This window comes from Schistocerca gregaria, chromosome 1 (assembly GCF_023897955.1).
Source record: "Schistocerca gregaria isolate iqSchGreg1 chromosome 1, iqSchGreg1.2, whole genome shotgun sequence".
Lineage (NCBI taxonomy): Eukaryota > Metazoa > Arthropoda > Insecta > Orthoptera > Acrididae > Schistocerca > Schistocerca gregaria.
In genome coordinates this window covers 686,970,652-686,990,927 of record NC_064920.1, presented here as the reverse complement: position 1 = coordinate 686,990,927, position 20,276 = coordinate 686,970,652, and positions in this window count along the sequence as shown.

The window sequence follows — 20,276 nt, the reverse complement described above, 5'->3', positions numbered from 1 at the left end:
TGCTTATGATAACTGGTGATCCAAAGTTGTCCTCGACCACCTACAACGCTGGCATGCAAATTTATTTGTGAAACTAAGCAGTTTTTGGCAAACGACAAAGCTTCACATTTTAACTGACCATCTCGATAGACGACTGAAACTTGTCTCTTTGGTGATTGTGGGATAACAGCGTCTTCAACAGGAAACAACAGCCTACAGCAGCTTTTGTTATGTGTGCTTGTTAGAGTAGCTTCGTCAGTCTGGAACTCTGATCTTCCACAGCCTGTGAGAACTCCGTACCGATAGTAACAATTCGACTACATTCTGTTGAAACAACAAATTAGAAAGTTTGTGTTCTGTCATCGATAGTTATTCTTGCAATACTTGTTCCTATGAACTAGACATATTTCCCATTTGCGACTTTCGTAACAATAACTTTCATATTACGGAACGTAGCATTCTTTAGGTGATGGTAATAAGTGTCTGACATTACTGAAAAGTGAGGCCCTGAATCGACTAGCGCCCAGATAGGATGGGTGTCAACCACAATGTCAATGATATTTCTTGACGTCTTGGTGACTGTCGTCCACGGAGGATTTGCATCTGTGGCGCCCTTACCGCCGTAAATGGTCGCCGGCAGCAAGGCGCGTGGGTGTTTCCTATGTACGGCTATGGGAAACGGCTAAGATGTCTTGAGGAAACATCTCTTCCAGGGTACGGTGATGGTCTTCGTTCCACAGGCTGCTTATAATAATGGCGTGAACAGAAGTGTTGTGATGGTTTAAGTCTAGGAGCGTAGTAGTCGTCATAAACTCGTCTTTTTTCAGTGCAGTAGCGTACGACATGTCTCGGGATCCACAGTGGGAGAAATTGTGGTCTTTTCCTCTGTATAACCTAAGTATGACCTTCTGCGGTCCCTTATCCTTGACGCAAGAGTTGGTTGTACCAGCGTTGGTAGGGTGTTGGGTTTAAGGCGAAGTTGGTGGGGTCCATTCTTCGTAGCACATTTGGATGGTGGCGGAGATTGGTGCAAAATATCGATGCACCTCTTCTTCAACGTTCTCTGTTACCTGTTGATGCACAAGGTCGGTATTCAAGGCTGCTATCTCTTGCTTTCTCGGTCTGAGAGTTCTGGTTGCCATAAAATGCTGTACGAGGTACGGCTGTAAAATAATGGGATTATTGGTGTAAAACATTTGATTTCAAAAACATATATCTTTAGTAGACAAGTAAACTGGTAGAAGCCGACCTCGGGGAAGATCAGTTTGGATTCCGTAGAAATGTTGGAACACGTGAGGCAATACTGACCTTACGACTTATCTTAGAAGAAAGATCAAGGAAAGGCAAACCTACGTTTCCAGCATTTGTAGACTTAGAGAAAGCTTTTGACAATGTTGACTGGAGTACTCTCTTTCAAATTCTGAAGTTGGCAGGGGTAAAATACAGGGAGCGAAAGGCTGTTTATAATTTGTACAGAAACCTGATGGCAGTTATAAGAGTAGAGAGGCATGAAAGGGAACCAATGGTAGGGAAAGGAGTGAGACAGGGTTGTAGCCTCTCCCCGATGTTATTCAATCTGTATATTGAGCAAGCAGTAAAGGAAACAAAAGAAAAATTTGGAGTAGGTATTAAAATCAAGGGAGAAGAAATAAAAACTTTGAGGTTCGCCGATGACATTGTAATTCTGTCAGAGGCAGCAAAGGACTTGGAAGAGCAGTTGAAAGGAATGGACACTGTGTTAAAAGGAGGATATAAGATGAACATCAACAAAACTAAAACGAGGATAATGGAATGTAGTCGAATTAAGTCGGGTGAATTAGATTAGGAAATGAGACAAGTAAAGTAGTAAAGGAATTTTGCTATTTGGGGAGCAAAATAACTGATTGCGGTCGAAGTAGAGCAGATACAAAATGTATACTGGCAATGGCAAGGAAAGCATTTCTGAAGAAGAGAAATTTGTTAATATCGAGTATAGATTTAAGGGTCAGAAAGTCGTTTCTGAAAGTATTTGTATGGAGTGTAGCCATGTATGGAAGTGAAACATGGACGATAAATAGTGTGGACAAGAAGAGAATAGAAGCTTTCGAAAAATGGTGCTACAGAAGAACGCTGAAGATTAGATGGATAGATCACATAACGAATGAGGAGGTATTGAATAGAATTGGGGAGGGGTTTGTGGCACAACTTGACAAAAAGAAGGGACCGGTTGGTAGGACATGTTCTGAGGCATCAAGGGATCACAAATTTAGCATTGGAGGGCAGAGTGGAGGGTAAAAATCGTAGAGGGAGAGCAAGAGATGAATACACTAAGCAGTTTCAGAAGGATGTAGGTTGCAGTAGGTACTTGGAGATGAAGGAGCTTGCACAGGATAGATTAGCATGGAGAGCTGCACCAAACCAGCCTCAGGACTGAAGACCACAACAACAACAACATATCTTTAGTTACCGTCCCCCTCCATACACTCCCTTGCCATATCCCTAAAACGCTCCAGACGAATTTTCCATTAATAGAAACAGTGCCGGAAGTCTTCCTGTGTAAGCTCCTTGATGATGCGTTCCGCTATTTCTTTCAAAATTCTCGTTCCTTTTACCTGAGAGTGGATATTGGAGAGTAGAGAAAAGTCACAGTGTGTCAGGTCAGGAGAATTAGGTGGGTGGTCTATCACTGGGATGCTGTACTTCGCTAAAAACCTTTTAACAGGCAACGCTGTAAGAACCGGTCGTTGTCTTAATACAGAACCCATAACTTGTTCTTCCATAATTTGGGTCTTTTTTTATTTTATCACGAAGTTAAACAAGAACCTGAAAGTAGCGGCGTCGATTAGTAGTTTGACCTTCAGGAAGCCAGTGAACGCACACAATTCCATGAATGTCGAAGAAAAAGCAGACACCATCGCCTTGAATCTTGATTTGGAAATTCGAACTTTTTCACTATCGGTGAAAGTGGGCCCTTCGACTGCGTGGACTAGCGCTTAGTTCCTGGATCATAAGCGAAAAAAAAAGAGTCGTCGCATCTCTCTCTTTCCAAGAAATTGGGATCATTTTCATGCTATTCGGTTAGTACAAACATTTTCACGAGCTTATTTTTATTCAGTCGTGTCGGCACCAGTTTCACACACACTTTTCTCATGATAAAATGGTTGTGTAAAGTTTACCTCACGCATTCTTTGTCAGTTGCTGCAGTTTCAGCAATCGATAAAATGTGCAACCAACTGTCAGAGCGAATCAGATCAATTAATTTTTCCACAGTTTCATCCGTTTATGATGTTAAAGGTCATCCTGGGCGTGAGCGAACTTAAACATCTTTTCGGCCATCATGGAAACAACTGAATCATTCAAAAACTCGCGTACCTTCAAACTTTCTTCAGCATACACTTATTTCAATAAAAGATAGATTTCAGTAGCAGTTTTCAAGCTTCATGTGAAACGTAACGAAAATTCGTTGCACTATTATGACACTTATCATTTTTCGGGCCAAACGAAATTACTGCTCTTACACAGCGAAGGCCACGGCCACGCTGATTCGTCTATAGACACCAGAGATGATGCATTCGACTTTGAAAGCTTCACGCTTCAAAGCTATTAGCCTTTCATCTTTGGAGTATGCGTATTTACTCGATGACATCATCAGTCCCGTTACTTTATAGCCACACTCTTCTTCCAGTACGCGACATATGAGAGAGGCGTGGTCGAGATTGTCTGCTACAACTGTTACAGGACCACATTCGGAAGTCATTCATACTTATTTCGTCACTTTCTTTTCTGTTGCACGCCTTCGACGCATTGGCACCTCTTGACTAGTTCACCAGAAGAGCTAAGTACATGACTTCGACAATTCCATTCATCAAGTGTGAGATTTTGTCAGCTTCTGCCATATTTGGATATACAATGTGGAATCAGGCCCAATCACTCTGTATGCAAGACTGTGTATTCTCCCCACAACATTCCGACCTGTTCTTCAAATGTTCTTCCGGCAAACAAACTTTTTGTTGATTGTCGCTAAATGTTTTCTTCAGTTCGCCAAACATTGTCTTAAGTTCAGCATGGGACTTGTCACAGCTACTGAGCTTCTCTTCATTGTTCTCGAACCACGGTTGGTCTGTGCTGTGCTGTGCTGTCCAAGTAAAAGTACACATTTGGCAAACAAATCACGGCCTCCCAGATATTGTACTTGGGGCTTCTGTCGAATCCTTTAAGTCATTTCGTCAGGTTCTGACCAGAATCTCTAGGGAACACTGATGAATGCGTGAAGCGCAGCTGACTTACTGTTGGCTTGGGATCAACTGGCTTTCTGAACATACAAACCATAGGAGCCATGTACTGGTTGCCGTCGTACCATTCCTGTGTTGTAGGCGAGGGCGTCTACGTTGGCTAATTGCAGCCACTGTGGTTCAGATGTTCTGAGGTACCCGGCGTCTCCACAAAACAATGTCACTTCGTAACTACACTGAAGTCCAAATCCGAAAGCGGAGTCGTCAGTTAAATACAACACATAGCACTGAAAGCACGTTTACACTGACACCAACGTACCAGATCAAAACTGACCTGGATGGAGATTTCAGGTATTTATACAAACATCGAATATTCCAGAATTCTGGCATTTTTGCAAGCATCGAATTTTGCAGTATATACAAACATTACAAGCGTAAGATATTTTAAGAACCTGCCGGAAATGATAGCCACGAAATACGAAATGACAAACAGTTGCTTGCGGTTGGGTGTGAACAGAAAACCCACACCTCGCTAGTCAGCGGCGCCACCCACTGCATCACAATGCATACTCCACTGGTTGCACCTATATAGTTGTACTAGTTATTGGTCAAAAAGATAAATAGGCAAGTTAAGGCTCACCGGCCATTTGACCATCTTCTGTGCGAATCCACAAACAGTGCCCGAACTCTTACGGAAATCAGTAAAGCCGCGAGTAATGAGTGTAATGGGCAGGGGTACTCAGAATATAGTGCGGTACAATAAGTTGGGAATGTGGGTCTCACGGGAGGCGTGCCAGAGATGAGTCCCTGCAGTCGCACTATCCTCTGTGTCCTCGGTGGCCCACATGGAAGGAGGATCTGTCATGTAAGCAGGAGATCCCGGGTTCGAGTCCCGGCCGGAGCGCGCATTTTCAACTGTCCCCGTTGACTTATATCAACGCCTGTATGCAGCTAAGGGTATTATTTTCATTGTATTGATTTAATTGTAATATTCATTTCAATGGCGAAGTATGCAGCCGTGCCAGGAGACAAACAACTTTGTTCTCATGAAACTCGCATTATGCTGCGCAAGAAAAAGGTGCACTGTAATATGCAACATAAATATCATATAAACAGTTTCTCTAAACTTCAGTGTTCGCTGTCATGCAATGCCGAGTGCCGTCCCAGTTTGATGTTTAGCGCTGACATGAGTCAACTCTTTCTTAGCAAGTTCTTTAGATTTTGGCCGGAAGTAAATCATACGTTTCTCGAAACACTTCGTTAAGCTGCGAGCATTTTAGTTGATTAATGAAATCTACCATCGATCTTGATAGTCATTTAATAATACTTTTCGACTGTGAAAATTTTGAGTGCTAAAGTAAACGATATAATAGATTTTATTTTCATTTTAAACATTCTTAGAATAAAAATTACAGACTGTGTATGAGTATCACAGAAGAAAAATAATACGCTTGCCGAACATTTGTGTGTCAAGTTTCAGCAAAATACTAGCGTGCAAGCAAAGGAGTCGTAGCTAAAAGACAACAAATTATTTCCATCAGTGAACCAATGAACGCTAAATAAAGATGCACATTGTGACAATTTAGTAGAAATGCAGTTCATGTTCCACAGTAGATCATAACTGTACAAAAATGCGAATGAGTTCGTCTCATCCCTTCCTTGGTGAGTTCAAATAATAAATGCATTTACATAGTCTGACAGGGCCACGCCGACGGAAATTTCTCTGACTGCTCAGTTTCGATGTTCTGATCCCCTTGGGAAATCAATTTGTCTTCTCTTTCTGCCGCTGGGATTAAACTCGTAACTCGTTCCTAACGTCGTTACAGCTCCATCCGTGTTGTGTGTCCTGCGCTGGGCGGCGGTTGCACAGCTTTGTCACTGTGGCAGGACTCAGGGCAGATACTTAGTGAAGATATGGCGTAAACTACATGTGGCGTGTGCTAGGTGCGGTTAAAAATAATTGTGGAATTGCGTACTAGATAATTTGTAATACATATGCGCTCTAATGACTCCTGAAAGTGAGTAGTAGTGATCAGACCTGTAAATTCTATACTCCCCCGAGGATCCTGCAAATCAAAGAGACGCTGTTTACAGAAGATTGACATGTCTAAAACTTCAAAAGCCCGAAGACTGGGCACATCTTTTCTCCAATATGTGGATGGAAATGCAGGACCGCAAGCACCAGTCTGTCGCTGGCAGAAGGAGAAGTATTTTCTTTTTCTTTCTTTTTTTTTTTAATGCTCACCTAGCAAATGTCACGCTACAGTAACCTAAAAAACATTGCAATCGCTGTGATAATTGCACACCCCCTCAGTCCCCATCCCAGCTCTCCATTCCCAGGACCCAACGTTCTCCCAGGACTGTATTGCACAAAGTCTGTTTACCTGGACACCCCCACCAGCCAGATTTGCTTGGGACTACGAGGGAGTGAGCTATTACACGGTGAAAAAAGTTCATTGAACTACCAAAGAACGTGTTTAGAGAAACTTGAAGATGTTTAGATGATCGCCTGTAGTATGTGGGGCCAAACAGAAAGACGCCGCAAAACAGGCTAAAGATGAGCAGTAGACTTTCCGGAGGGCCGATCGGAGGGCTTCACCGGTTCGTCTGACGAGGGCGCTATCCGTGAGCCTGATACAGTCAGTCGCTCATCCTGTTCCAGAGGAACGCTCGGCTAGCAATATCTGTTCATTCACAGAGGGTGGGATTATTGATAGTTGGGAGCTCCAATGTCAAGTGAGTAATGGGGCTCCTTAGTGGCACGGGTGTTAAGGAGAGGAAGAAATTTAGTACGCATTCCAAAATTCTATTATAGAGAAGTTCGAAATATAGCGCGTACTTCAATCCGAGATGCTTTTAATAACTTCCGCAACGAAATTCTGTCTCGAAATCTGGCAGAAAACCCAAAGAGATTCTGGTGAAACATAAAGCACACCAGTGGCAAGAAGCAATCAATGCCTTCACTGCGCGGTAACAACGGTGAAGTCACTGATGACAGTGCCACTAAAGCAGAGTTATTTCGACACCGTTCGACACCGTTCCTCACAAGCGTCTTCTAGCCAAACTGCGTCCCTACGGATTATCGTCTCAGTTGTGCTACTGGATCCGTGTTTTTCTGTCAGAAAGGTCACAGTTCGTAGTAATAGACGGAAAGTTATCGAGTGAAACAGGAGTAATATCCGGCGTTCCCCAACGAAGCGTTATAGGCCATCTATTGTTCCTGATCTATATTAATGACATAGGAGACAATCTGAGTAGCCCTCTTAGATTGTTTGCAGATGATGCTGTCATTTACCGTCTTGAAAAGTCATCAGATGATCAAAACGACTTGCAAAACGAGTTAGATAAGATATCTGTATGGTGCGAAAAGTGACAATTGACCCTGAATAAAGAAAAGTGTGAATTTATTCACATGAGTACTAAAAGAATTCACCTAAATTTCGACTGCGCGGTAAGTCACACAAATCTGAGGGCTGTAAATTCAACTTAATACTTAGGGATTACAGTTACAAGTAACCTAAATTGGAACGATCACATGGATAATATTGTGGGTGGAGGAAACCAAACACTGCGATTTTTTGGCAGAACACTTAGAAGGTGCAACAGGTCTACCAAAGAGACTGCTTACACTACGCTTGTCCGTCCTATTCTTGAGTATTGTTGTGCGGTATGGGATCCGCATCAGGTGGGACTGACGGATGACGTCGAAAAAGTACAAAGAAGGGCTACTCGTTTTGTATTATCGCGAAATATGGGAGATAGTGCCACAGATATGATACGTGAATTGGAGTGGCAATCATTAAAACAAAGGAGATTTTCGTTGCGACGGGATCTTCACCAGTTCTCTCCTCCGTTTGCGAAAATATTCTGTTGGCACCTACCTACATAGGGAGAAATGATCATCACGATAAAATAAGAGAAATCAGGGCTCCTCGTACAGAAAAATTTTAATGCTCGGTTTTCCCGTGTGCCGTTAGAGAGTGGAACGGTAGACAAACAGCATGAAGGTGGTTCATTGAACCATCTGCCAGGCACTTTATTCTGAATAGCAGAGAAATCACATAGATTTAGATGTAGATGTGCATACCGGGAGGACTCATTCCAGATGCTGGATGCCGTGAAGAACATAGGGTGTAGCCGGCTGCAAGTGGTGTCTCATAGTAATAATGATATGGGTCGCTGCAGATCAGAAGAGATTCTCTATGATTTCGAGGGGCTAGCTGAAGTGGTAAAAGATGGCCAGTCTTGCTTGCGAGATGAAGGCAGAGCTCACCATCTGTAGCATTATCGACAGGACCGGTTGCGGACCTTTGGTACACAACAGAGAGGATTGTCTGAACCAGATGCTCAGACGGTTCTGCGATTGTGTAGGTTGTATATATTTCGACTTGCGCCATAGTATGGAGGAAGGAAGGGGGGTTCCGGGTTTCACATAAAAGGTCAGGTGTCCGTTACTCGCATGCGTCGGCTACGCGGGTAACTAGAACTGTGGGGAACAGTCTGGGCGAATTTTGAGTTAGAGGGTCTCAGGAAATTCTAGAAACGACCTCAGTCTAAAAGGGCGCAGGAAGAGGGCACACTTAGCAACGATCAGTACTGTAGTTGTAAATTGTCATACCTGTGTTGGGAAAGAACCAAAGCTCCAAGCGCTAATAGAAAGTACTGGAGCTCAAATCGTTATAGATACAAAAATGTGGCTAAAACCAGAGGTAAGATTAGCCTAAATTTTTAAAAAGGGCCTAACCGCGTTCAGAAATGATAGATTAAATACAATTTGTAGCGGCGTAATTGTTGCTGTTAGAAATAATTTACCTTTTAGCGAAACTGAAGTAAACGATTCTGGGTTAGCATGCGTAGAAGTTGTATCTGACAACTGGAATAAACTGATAACTGGTTCCTTTTTACCGCCCCCGTGATTCAGATGATTCAGTTGCTGAATAGACCAAAATATTTTAGTACCATCTCCCACAAGTAGCCCAAGCAAACGATTATAGTTGATGGTGACTTTAATCTACCCTCGATATGTTGGTGAAAATACGTGTTGAGAGTCGGTAGTAGGTATAAAATATCGTCATAAATTGTAGTAAATGCTTCCTCTGAAAATTACTGTAAGCCTTTGATTCAGGGGCTCACTCGGAGAGCAAACGACAACGAGATTTCCCTCTAAGAAACAGATAATCCTGAGCAAATAGACAGCATCATGACAGACACAGGGATTAGTGACCACAGAATCATTGTAGCGAGACTGATCATCGTGACATCCAGATCCACCAAAACCAAACGGAAAATACATCTATTTAAAAAACGCAGATAAAAATTCTCACGACGCCATCCTAAGAGACAGTGTCCACTGCTTCCCAACTAACTATGTAAGTGTACAACAGATGTAGCTTAATTTCGAAGAAATAGCATCTGAGTCGGCTAAGGCATTTCAACGGAATAAATTAAAAAATGATGTAACGTCCCCCATGATACAAAAAAACAGATCAGAACACTGTTACAGGCGCAATGGAAAAGCATTAACACAATCTTTCCAAAATTGGCGATGTTTTACTGAACCTCGAAAGCTAATGCATACTTTAGTAATAGATGCTTTTGGTAGCTTCCACAACGCAGCTCTGTCTCGAAGTCTGACAGAAAATCCAAAGAGAAAATACACCAGTTGCAAGCCCCCAACTGCACAACGCTAAGCGCTGTTCACATACAATTGCCCAAAACTAGAATAGCAAATTCCAACAATGCAAACCAGCCACAGACTGCACACAGCACAGCCAGTGATTTTCATACAGAGCGCTACGTGATGTTACCAACATAAAAACATAAATAGCGGACTTACAACACCAATATTCAAGAAACGAAATCGGAGTAAATTGCAGTAGTTTAAAAGAAAAACGCCTTTTGCATAGTGCAGCTTAAGTTTTCTTTTACTTAACTTGTACACCCAGAAGCGTTTCGCATTACTTACAATGCATCTTCAATGGGTATCCTGAAATATAACAAGATTTTTTCGTTTGCACATGTAGGTTATCGTTTAGCACATATAGATTATTGATTTAAAAGACTTCAATGAAGTTTTCATAAGAAAATGGAAAGGTATTTAGAGATCATTGTCTAAATAATTATTTGTAAGCTGAACAGCTTTCTCACATGTGGCAAACTGTTTGAAAGCTAGCAGTTATCCTTGTGGTCACTGTTTTAGAAATACAGTGCTGTAACTGCCTTTTTCTGTATCAAGATGGTCATTCATTTTTTGTAAGTTTTGCCAACTTTCTCAGGTTTTGCTTTCAACTGCTTTTTATTTGACTATATGTGTGTTCTAAAGGTGGCAGGGGTAAAATACAGGGAGCGAAAGGCTATTTATAATTTGTACAGAAACCAGATGGCAGTAATAAGAGTCGAGGGGCATGAAAGGGAAGCAGTGGTTGGGAAAGGAGTGAGACAGGGTTGTAGCCTCTCCCCGATGTTATTCAATCTGTATATTGAGCAAGCAGTAAAGGAAACAAAAGAAAAATTTGGAGTAGGTATTAAAATTCATGGAGACGAAGTAAAAACTTTGAGGTTCGCCGATGACATTGTAATTCTGTCAGAGACGGCAAAGGACTTGGAAGAGCAGTTGAACGGAATGGACAGTGTCTTGAAAGGAGGATATACGATGAACATTAACAAAAGCAAAACGAGGATAATGGAATGTAGTCAAATTAAATCGGGTGATGCTGAGGGAATTAGATTAGGAAATGAGACACTTAAAGTAGTAAAGGAGTTTTGCTATTTAGGAAGTAAAATAACTGATGATGGTCGAAGTAGAGAGGATATAAAATGTAGACTGGCAATGGCAAGGAAAGCGTTTCTGAAGAAGATAAATTTGTTAACATCGAATATAGATTTATGTATCAGGAAGTCGTTTCTGAAAGTATTTGTTTGGAGTGTAGCCATGTATGGAAGTGAAACATGGATGATAACTAGTTTGGACAAGAAGAGAATAGAAGCTTTCGAAATGTGGTGCTACAGAAGAATACTGAAGATAAGGTGGATAGATCACGTAACTAATGAGGAGGTATTGAATAGGATTGGGGAGAAGAGAAGTTTGTGGCACAACTTGACTAGAAGAAGGGATCGGTTGGTAGGACATGTTTTGAGGCATCAAGGGATCACAAATTTAGCATTGGAGGGCAGCGTGGAGGGTAAAAATCGTAGACGGAGACCGAGAGATGAGTACACTAAGCAGATTCAGAAGGATGTAGGTTGCAGTAGGTACTGGGAGATGAAGCAGCTTGCACAGGATAGAGTAGCATGGAGAGCTGCATCAAACCAGTCTCAGGACTGAAGACAACAACAACAACATGTGTGTTGATGAAGGTTCAGTATGTGTGTATGTGTGTGTGTGTGTGTGTGTGTGTGCGTGGGTGGTTGGATGGGTGTACACATGTATATCCTCCTAATTTATTATTTATTCTTTGTTATTTATTTGCATTTTTTAATCTCTTTTTACTTCCTTTTATTTATTGTTATTGTTATCCTTTTCCTTCTTCATTTTTACACTTAGAACAGAAATGGGATTTGTGATCATCTATTTGGGCTTCTGTCTATTATATGATTAGTCAGTGTAAACAGTGAGTAATTAGTCATATTTACTTAGTCATTTAGTAGTAGCTTCTTTCCCACCTTTGTTTTGTATATGTGATACTTTTATTACAATGTCTTTTCATGTATTTTTCGCTTGTAATACTTTTGTGGTTATTTTCGCTTAATAGGTCTTCTATTTTATAGGTTTCAAATAGTAATTTCAACATGTGTCCTGCAAGTTTGTAAGTTAGAGTTTTCTTAAGGTTCACAATGGATCTTAACGGAATGTTTGGTTTATGGATCTATGGTTGGCACTGCAGGGTGTGCAGTAGGATTCATCTGCAATGAATTTCCCTTCTCTCTGTCATTTAGTATGTAGTCTATATTTATCATTTTTTTTTACCTTTGCCTTCAATCTGTTTGTTGTATCTGATGTCAGTTTTTTACATTATTTTGTGACATGAACTCCTATGTTTTGTCAATATATTGTTGTCTGCCTATAAGGACAACAGTGTTTCCTTTGTTGGCTTTGGAAATTTGCACTGAGATTTTGGAACATATACTCTGTTCAAACATTATGAATTACTTTGAGGGTAGCAGTCTGTTGACACATAGCATTGATTCAGAAAATACCAATCTTCTGAAACGCAACTAGCTCTTTATTCACATAAAGTAATGAGATAAATTGACCAGGGGTCTCAAATTGATTCCATATTTCTCGATTTCCAGAACGCTTTTGAAAGCATTCCACATAACAGACTTCTGATCAAACTGCATGGTTATGGAGTACTGATTCAGTTGTGCGACTGGGTTCGTGATTTACTGTCAGAAAGGTCACAGTACGTAGTAACCGACGAAAAATCACTGGGTAAAACAGAAATGATGTCTGGCGTTTGCCAAAGAACTGTTGTTCCTAATCTCTATAAACGATTTAGGAGCCAATCTGAGCAACCTTCTTTTTTAGTTTGCTCATGATACCGTTATTAGCCCGCTACTAAAGTCAGCAGAAGATCAAAACCAATTTCGAACTGGCTCAGACACGACATCTGTCAATGGAACTAAATACCTAGGAATTACAGTTGTGAGCAACATAAATTGGAACGATCACATGCACATTGAAGTGGGGAAGGCAAACGAAAGACTACGTTTTATTTTCAGAACGCTTAGAAGATACAAAAGGTCTGCTAAAGAGACTATCTACACTATGTTGTACGTCCTCTTCTGGAGTACTGTTATGAAGTATGGGATATTTATCATTTAGGATTGACGAGGGACCCTGAAAAAGTGAAAGGAATCGCATCTCTTTCTGTATTATCGCGAAATAGGTGAGAGAGTGTCATGGATATGATTTGCAAATTGGGTTGGAAATCGTTAAAAGAGTCGTTTTGTGTTATGATGAGAATGTTTCACGACATTTCAGTCACCAATTTTCTCGTCTTAATGTGATAGTATTTTACTGTCTACAGAAAGAGAAATAATCATCATAACGAAGTAAGAGAAATCAGAGATCATACAGAAAGATTTAAGTGTTAATTTTTCCCACGCTCCGTTAGAGGGTGGAACTGTAGGGAAACAGTTTGAAGGTCGTTCGAAGCATCCTCTGCCAGGCACTTAAGTGTGAATTGCACAAAGTGATGTAGATGTAGGTGTAGTAGGGGTGTATATTAAGAACTTCAATTATTGGCGAGAATACAGAATACTACCTCGCCAATAGCACAGTAACCATGAAAATTAGTTGTGCAAAGGATACAGGAAAGGGGCCTTGACCTCTTCAAACGGCACTCTCGTTTCTGTCGGAGTTGCAGACAAGCTTTCACTCCGTGTATTTTATCCCTGCTCCCTTCATAATTTCAAAGCATGTATTCCTGTCAGAAAGGTATTAGTAGTAAATATGCAAATTACAAATACTATAAGCGTATGTTTATCTTTCTCCAGTCTATCTTGTAAGACTGTCTCGCGTGTTCCTACACTTCCCAAATCAATGTCGGTTCCTACAGTCTTTCCATTCTTCTGTAAATCAATATTTCATGCCAGTATTTTCTAACAATGTTAACTGTTGGTTCAATAACATTTATATCTAACACCACATGCCTTTCTTGGAACTGGAGCTATTTCATGCCTCTTGATGTTTGAGGGTATTTCGCTGTCTCATACATTTGGTATACTAGGTAGTTTTGTGGCTATTTCTCCTAAGGACATCAATACTTCTGAGGGAATGTCTACTGCTAAAGGCCCTTTCCTGAACTTAGGTATTTCTATGCTCTGTCCAATTCCACTAGCGGTATCATATCTCCCAACACATTTTCATCTTCATCTACTCCCCCTCCATTTCCATAATATTGAGGCAGGCACACTTTTACTTAGTACACACGCAACAAATATACATTCACATACAGTAAGCTTCATAAATTTTGTCCTGGATATAACGTTCCAGAACTAAATTAAAAACAATTCCCAACTCCCAGCTCTAAGAAAGGTTTTCGAGAATCTTTACTTGGTTGTAAGGCAAATTCTGGAACTGGAAATCCCATATCAAATGGTCCCAGTTAGGTTTTCCTCTGCCTCGCATGCAGCTCGCCTGTTATTTGGCTGAAAAGTTCCTTACTCTTCACTGGGTCGTTATTCGAACAACCCATTGCACCTTTAAGGGTAGCGAATGAAAAATAGGGAAAAAATCCTCAATACTGTTTTCAGATTCGTTTCTTTCGAATAAATCTTCTCTACATTTTTCCCCTCTTTCTGTCTTCCATTCCTTGATTAGTACTGGCTTAGCATCTGAACTCTTTATATTCTTACAAGTGAATCCCTTTTATCCAAATGTTTCTTTAACTTTCCTGTACGTGACATCAATCGTTTCCCTAGTTATGTTTGCTTCTACAGACTTCCATTTGTCCTCTAACCATTCGTACCTAGCCACTGAACATTTTCTGTCAGTCTCATTTTTTTACATAGTTTTGTCTTTCACCTGCTTCATTAGTTGCATTTTCAAGTTTTTCTTCCGTCGAAAAACTGTATATCTTGAGTTGTTCCAGAATCGCTGTTGGCTTTGTCTCTTTACCTGTTCGATTCTCTATTTCCTCCTGTATTTAATGTTTCAAAGCTACCCATGCATCTTCCATTGGATTCCATAGTTCTGCGTCATTCAAATGTGCCTCATTCTCTCTCTGAAACTCTCGACAACGTCTGGTTTTTTTCTATTTATCCAGGTACTAGCTCCTTAGACCCTGTCCATCAGTAATTTATTTTTCCTGGTGTGAAGTTCATAACAAGTAAACTATAAAAGGGTCCTCTTCTACCCCCTGAATGCGATTTACAGCTTGATATTCAGTAACTACCAAACACAAATTAAAGTGTAGTGTGCTGTGGATAACAGTTCACTTATGGAAGAGAAACAATTGACAGCATCTTACCGTAGTATTCAATACATGAGAGAACAGCGCTTGAATATCACACACATGTATTTTTAATGTACTGCATTTGTAGTTGCAAAGAAGGACTTAGATGAGACCAAAACTTAAGACTATAAAGCTGCATCAGAAGACGATACCTCGTTCTCTTTCATTAGTTATTGTTATTGTTGTCTTCTTCTTCTTTTTTAGTCCAAATGACACAGTTTTTATTTGACCAAGGCTTCAACGGTATACAGCTACTGTAAATGACGACTGGAAACATGGGCATACCTAAAAACGACAGATATCTCCACAACTCCTCACAAACTGGGTTTCTCGATAGAATTTTGCTGCCACTTGAAACGCCAGACTTCCACATCTCCTTGCATTTGTTCTCTAACCACTCCTTCGTAGCCATTTTGCATTTACTGTCAGTCTCAGTTTTTAAACCGCATTCTCTTTCATCTGCCTCGTTTGCTGTATTTTTATATTCTCTTCTTTTGTCAAAAAAATGTATATCCCTTGTGTTGTTCCAGAATCCCTAATAGGCCTTATCTTTTTTTTAATCCTCTGTTGCCTCCACTATTTCATCTTTCAAAGCAACATGAAAGTAGACGAAAGGTGACAATGAAAATATTAAATGAAAACCACAGACGAAGTAGTAACAACCAAATATTTACGAAAAATATTGCAGAAATATCATATGTCATGCATGTCATGACACACATGTCTTAACAAAAAATAAATGAACTGTCACTAGAATATAGAGACATTAGATAAATCAACTTTAACAAAAATGTGACCAAACACGAGATTAACATGAAGACCGAGTGGTAAAGTAACATCAAGCTATGTACAGGCAGAAAACAAAGCAAGTAAAAGACTTTAGGAGTCAAAGAAGAATAACATGCAGAGTCGAAGGATGCTGTCTTTAAACGATTATGTGATTATCGAATCACACTGTCTAAATATGTATAGTTCTAATGGCAATTCATATTTCACAATGATAAGAACAAAATAAAGTATAAAATTACAGATATATAAGAATTAATGAACATAAAAACAACAAAAACGTTTTCAACCTTTCAGTAAGTGCACCAAATGTTGTTTACAAAATTATATGATTACATAAAATATGTGAGTCGGTGAACTAGCGTAAAAGGGAAATATTCAATAAATACAAAAATGGTAGATACATTGCATAATTTTTTCATCAGATGCAAAAACAGAAAATAAAGATATGGCATGAAGACGAAATGATCTAAAATTGTAAGAACGCAACAAAAAGCCACTAATATGAAAATCTCATCTAGCAAAACATTTGTGACGGACATGTTAAAAACACGAACCTCTAACGAGTTGGTCAGAAAAATAATTCTTTAGACGGATACATCGAAGAAAATTCGGAAACCAAGAGTATAATCTAGCGAAAATTTGATGAAAAACAAATTAAGAACAAAGATCTCAACTACATCATATTCAGAACTTTAAATTTATTGAAGGAGTCACAATACAGAGAAAATTGGCATATAATGGATATAACTTGTATATATATAATTGAGGACAAAAAGTAAACTGAGAAGGGGAAGAGGTGGTGATGGACAATAGAATATAAAAGGGTTGCACCGTTTTAAAGAAATAGGACTTCATGGAGGGGGGGGGGAGGAAGGGGAGAGCTGTAAAGGCGAGGGCGGTGGTTGTAGATAAGGGGAAGGGAAGAGGGTAATTGAGGGCTTACAAAATCATACATTTCTTGACGTTTGTACCCGCTATTGACTTTCGCCTAAGCAAAATGCCCTGTTTATAACTTTTTAGCAGACTGTCACATAAACATGTTTTCTTCCTACTGTATTCACGTTTGGTATTGCTATGATAGACAGTGGTTCCTCTCTTGCTAATTCTATCATAAAACAGCTTTAAATGGTTTTGCAATCAAGCTACGTCCTACAAAACGAATTTTTGTGTATGGACTATTTTTGCTTCTTCCAAACTTCGGGGCTGGAGACGAGTGAAAATGCCTGTTGTTAAGGAGTTCTGCCCGCACATGATTTCTCATTCTTTTTGTTTTCACAGGTAGTTTTCTTGCTCCAAGACGCCCTCCAAACACTTCGCCCCTTACTACCATGGACAACTTGCATTTACATCGGTCGCCCCACCCCGACAATGGCTGGCCAAGGCCGTCGCCTATTGTAGTGAAATCTGATTCACGTACTCAACTAAAATGCAGATATCTTTTTGTCCAAATATTTGATTAATATGCGGTTTGCACCAATCAGTTGTAAATTAAGTAGAGGTCATATTTAAGAGGTGTTCCATCATAAATACCTCTCTTACTCTACTTATTCGGTTACGTAATATTGGATTTAGAAAATTAGTATCGTCAGTGAGAAAGGAGATTGCTGCCATGTCCCGTACTTCCTCATTTGTTGATCATGAAATAACCACAGTCATATAGTGTGTTGGAGGTATAAGTGCAGATAATTCTACTGACGACTGAGGACAGTATACTGAACAACATTACATCAGCATTTATTTGATTTGAAAACTAATAATTATAGCTATTACGAGTAGAATGTGTTTAGGTTAGTTAGTACATCTAAGTACGTAATGGACAAGAAACTCATTAGTGTTTACTTTCCCCTGGGCTGCAGATTAGGAATTGAAGTGTGGGCAAGCGGATGAAAAACGGATAATCTATACAGACTGGTGTAATCTGCTTCTTGTTGAGTTACGACCATGCATAAAACATCAGGTATGTGACGTTAGACTATTAGGTACAGAGAAAAAAACAAATAACCCTCTTAAGTGGGTACAGATGAAGGTACAATTGATCATGATATCTGCCCCTATACCCCCAACGCCGAATACATCGTACGGGTTTTGCCGCATTTACTAGATACTCACACTTTGCTACACTGCCAATCTCAGTAGCTCTCAGTCTATCCCAGGCGTTGTTTCTCTATTCGTTATACAGAATTCAGAGAGATTCTATTTAAGGTACTGCACTCTAATTTGGGGGAAGTGTGGTTGAAACCTCAGCCTGGTCCCCCTTGTGTTTATTTTCCACATGCTCTCCAAACTGCTTCATGCAGCTTCCATGATGGTTTCTCTGTCAATCAAGACCCCTGCCAATGTCTCCTCCTGAGATGCTGCCTTTTCTGTAATTACTTCCATGTCAATCGTACCTTCTACCACGCCTATCCTTATTTTCTCCTCAACTGAGTTCCCCGCACCCCAGAAACTCGTTTATTACATGTGCATGTCCTGACTGTGAAGTCACTCTGTACAATGCTGTATACAAAAAGAGTGCACAGAATTTCAATAAAACATGAAGCACGCAAGTCGATGTGTATCAGAAGCTGAACGCTAAGCGAAAGGCGGTCACGCCCTCACCTTGGTCCTAACTTACGTCAAAATGCGCTCGAGTTTTGACACTGTATTTTCTCCGCCGGAAATAAGCTACAGAATTTATGTCTGCGAAATGCCGTTCGTTGGCAGATCAATACCGGCACAGTTTTCGTGCACTGCTTGCCGTCGAGAGAGCTAATGTAGTTCCATCTGACGTGCTTCAATGACGCTGTTTCGTTGGCGTCAGAAGTAGTTTGGACGTCGTACAGATATACATACGGGTGAAGACAATCTGCACATCACACTAGTCAACTCTTCGACTCTACGGTACAGATAGATGTTCTATTTGAAATAATAATACTCGTTACAAAAAGGGGGCTATGTTTTATGTATTGCAGTGTTATCTTAGTAGTAGCACATTTTTTGCCGTGTGGTTGTAATTTTAAAACTAATTGTCATATCACACACATCTAGCAACACAGGCCAGTGTGTATGTGGAGTTTAGGGGAGCATACTCACACCTGTTCAAGTGTAAACGGGACACGTTTTCACTTTCACTTACCTCACAAAAACAAATAAAACACGCGAACATAAAGAACAATTTGAGAAACTGTTCGCATTCAGACTGTGCCCACGATACTGTTCTCTTTAGTTTATGGTGACGTTCTAGCATGAGAATACTAGAATCGGATAAAAAGTGACTCGCCAACGATTGCTAGAATTGCGAGATAATGCAAGAAAGAAAACAAAAAACTATTAGTTCCAAATATATGCAGAAACTTTAAGTCTTCCGGAAATCGAGTGTAAAAGGTTCTTTCTTTTGAAACCTAATAAGTCGAAGTGGCTGACTTTGAGTCATATCGCGCTACACACAAGAATAACATCTTCAAATGTAGCTCGGGTCTTTAATGTGCTAGGCAGGTGGTGCATATAATGACACACGCTTGGTCACTTGCAGATAGCCATGTCTTTGTCAATACATTGCCAACGTCCCACCATAAGCCCACTAGACGGAAAAATAATAGGAGAACATGAAGGGGTATCAGTTCTGCTAAATCAAACATCTCATTTCAGCAGTTACATTTGACCAGTACTTTGTTATAGCTTAGTTACTAAATAGTGAGAAAACAGTGAATTGTTTTTAATTTCTCCCGCGTTATAAGCGCAGCCACAGCCAGTGGCGTAACTAGGATATGGGAGCCGGGGCTCGTTTCCGGGGTCACGGGAAAGGAGAAGTACGAGAGGAAAATAGGAAGAGAAGGAGGAACAAGAAGAAAAAGAGGAGAAGAGGAAGGGAAAGGATTAAAGGGTGTTCGAACGGGAAGGGGTTACAAATGTGTGAGACTAAATCATGAGGAGATTTGGAGTAGACTGTGTCGAGCAACAGTTCCATAAGATCTATCTCTCCCGTGTGCGAAGATGTTTCTTCCTTGTTTACGGATGCTAGATATTTTCTCTATTGTTATGCCAAGGGAATTAACGGGACAGAAGTGGAAACAGTATATTTTGCAGAATGAGATTTTCACTCTGCAGCGGAGTGTGCGCTGATATGAAACTTCCTGGCAGATTAAAACTGTGTGCCCGACCGAGACTCGAACTCGGGACCTTCGCCTTTCGCGGGCAAGTGCTCTACCATCTGAGCTACCGAAGCACTACTCACGCCTGGTCCTCACAGCAGGTAGAAGACGAGATACTGGCAGAAGTAAAGCTGTGAGGACCGGGAGTGAGTCGTGCTTCGGTTGCTCAGATGGTGTGCGCCGGCACGGTAGCTCAGCGTGTTCGGTCA